Raw genomic sequence first — 2978 nt, forward strand, 5'->3', positions numbered from 1 at the left:
TTCAGCCAGCAAGCCTCTCCTGTGGAGTTCATCCAGACACATCATCGGAGCCGCCAGCTTAACAGTCTGCCCTACAGATTTTGGACTCTGTTATTCCCACGGCTGTGTGAGACACCTTTATAAATTTCATATTTATAGATCTTTGCTGTTAGTTCTGTTTCTCTACAGAATCCTGACTAACATACTCGTCCTCTGGCTTCTGGTTTAGTCTGGTCAGGTGGGTGCTTAATAAATATTTGTCAGTTGAATTAACAAAAAATATATGAAGTATCTATAGAATTTAAACCTCCTCAAAATTAAATACACAGAAAACCTTTTTCTCTCTTCTAGGATTCCAAAAATGTATTGTTCATTGACTCCAATTAGGTCAGGTGCCTGATTTGGAACACTCTTGGAAAAATAGCAAGGAAAGCAAGCAAAATGCAGGGACTATTTACAAAATTTGCTACTATTTGTATAAAAAAAGGGGAAAAGAAAAATATAAACATATTTGTATGTATAGGCACAAAATATCTTTAGGATACTTGCAACACTGGTTGCCTCTAGGGAAAGGAACTGGATGGCCAAGGGTGGTTTTTCAACATATATCCTTCGTAGCTTTTGAATTTTGAACCATAGAAATGACCTATTCAAAGAAATTAAACTAAAAATATAATTGTATCATCACATAGATGCATATTCATCATTTCTTAGTACATTTGCATCGATTTAGAAAAAGAAATACAAAGACAACAGAAAAAGAAATAAAACGATAATAGAGAGAAAAAAAAATTTTTAAAAATATAATTGTAGTTGTCAAAGCACTCAAAGGGTTAAAAAGTATAGGCCAAGGGGTAAGAGGTATGGTATGCATATTTTTTGTTTTTCTCTGTTTTCGTTTTATTTCTTTTTCTGTTGTCTTTTTATTTCTTTTTCTGAATTGATGCAAATGGTCTAAGAAATGAAAAAAAAAAAAAGTATAGGTCAGAGTGGTTGTGAGTTCCCATTTGACAAAGTGTAGGGAAGGGGCAAGGGCAGCAGGCAATGCTGTTTCAAGGGATCAAGTAAGCTGCCGTTTCAATTTTTAATAATTTTAAAGGACTTCACAGCTTTCTGACCCTCCACTCACCCCTGGCATCAGTTCTATTCTGCACCAGCCTACTTGGTAAAAAAGACACAGTCCTAACTCTTCTTGTTCAGACTGCTTAAAGAACAGGAGTCTTGAAGCTAGCAGGCTCCTGGGAGAAGCCCAGAGGTGAGCTAGTGGCTCTAGTCTCTTTTGCTTTTACCAGCTCAAAATAGAGCTGTTCGATTTTTTTAAAAAAGCAGTTAATGCACAAAGTTGGCCAAATATACAAGGAGAAGGGTCAGGGTTGCTTGTCCCAGAGCTGTTATGAGCATCCACTGTTAATGAAGGCTTTTGATACCCTGTAAAGGCAACAAGGCAATACTTTCCAAAAGAACCACAAATAAGTGTTCTCTGCTATTCAATTTTTACCTTTAGAGAAACACAATCTAATGAGATTTGGTTTCCCTTCATTGTACAACTCAAAGCTCAGGAATAAAAGAGATCTTTGAATGAAATGGCATTACCTATTTTGTCTTGGTGTATATTCTGCTTTCCTCTCAGCTCCACCTGTCTCTCTGGTTTAGGATTTTCCAAAACTGTGAATGTACCAAGTGCCATTTTGCCTTAAAAAAAACTCAGAAAAGCTGGAGTGTACAGAAAACAATACAATAATCCAACACAGGGCCACGACATGGGATCTTGCTGGAAAGACTCCAGCTTGTTTCTCCACTGTGACTGATTAGAGATTAGTAAGTGGGTTTAAGAAAATGCTGCTTGGCTACAAGATTACCATATAACACAAAGAACAAGCAGGACTCTGATCAAATGCCAATATCACCCTTCCAATTTATTTATTTATTTTTTAAGGATAGTATCTTTAATTGCTTGGAGAAAGTCAATTAAGCATCTAAAAGTACTTTTATTATTATTTTAAATTGCAAATTTTATTGAGATATATTCATAAACCATCCTATCCATCCAAAGTATACAATGTCTCACAGTATCATCACCTAGTTATGCAATCATTACACTCAATTTTAGAACATTTTCATTACTCCAAACAGAAAATATCAAATAGAAATAAAAAAAAGAAAACCCAACATCCCATATCCTTTATCCACCACCCCCATTACTGACTCCTATAATTGATGTAAGTACACTTCTTACTGTTGAAAGAATATTAAGACCTTATGGGTAACTATAATCTGTAGTTTGTGATAGGTCTTTTTTCTCCATATTCCACTCTATTAACTATTTGTTCAAGTGTTGTACATTTTGTACTAGTTCATGAAAGAACTTATTTATATTTGTAGTGTTAATCATAAATAACATTCACCACAAGGTTCACGCTGTTATATAATATTTTAACTTCTAGCTTTCCTTCTGGTGACATACATGACTCTAAACAACCCTTTTCAACCATATTCACCTACAATTCATCACTATTTCTTATAATCCCAGTAACAAGTTACCATCACCTCTATCAATTTCCAAGCATTTAATTAAGTTCAACCTTGTTAAAAATTTTGTACATATTACGCAACTGCTCCCCATTCTCTAGCCACATTCTATCTCTTGGTAACCTATATTCTAAGTTTTCTGACTGTGAGTTTATATATTCTAGTTATTTCATATTAGTGAAATATTTGTCCTTTTATGCCTGACTTATTTCACTCAGCATTATGTCCTCAAGGTTCATCCATGTTGTTGCGTGCTTCAGGACTTCATTCCTTCTTACTCCTGAGTAATATTCCATCATATGTATATACCACATTTTATTTGTTCATTCTTCAGTTGATGGATACTTGGATTGTATCCATCTTTTGGCAATTGTGAATGCCAGTATGAACTTTGGTGTGCAAATGTTTGTTCATGTCCCTGCTTCCAGATCTTCTGAGTATATACCAAGTAGTGAGATTGCCACATCGTA

This window comes from Tamandua tetradactyla, chromosome 2 (genome assembly GCF_023851605.1).
Source record: "Tamandua tetradactyla isolate mTamTet1 chromosome 2, mTamTet1.pri, whole genome shotgun sequence".
NCBI lineage: Eukaryota > Metazoa > Chordata > Mammalia > Pilosa > Myrmecophagidae > Tamandua > Tamandua tetradactyla.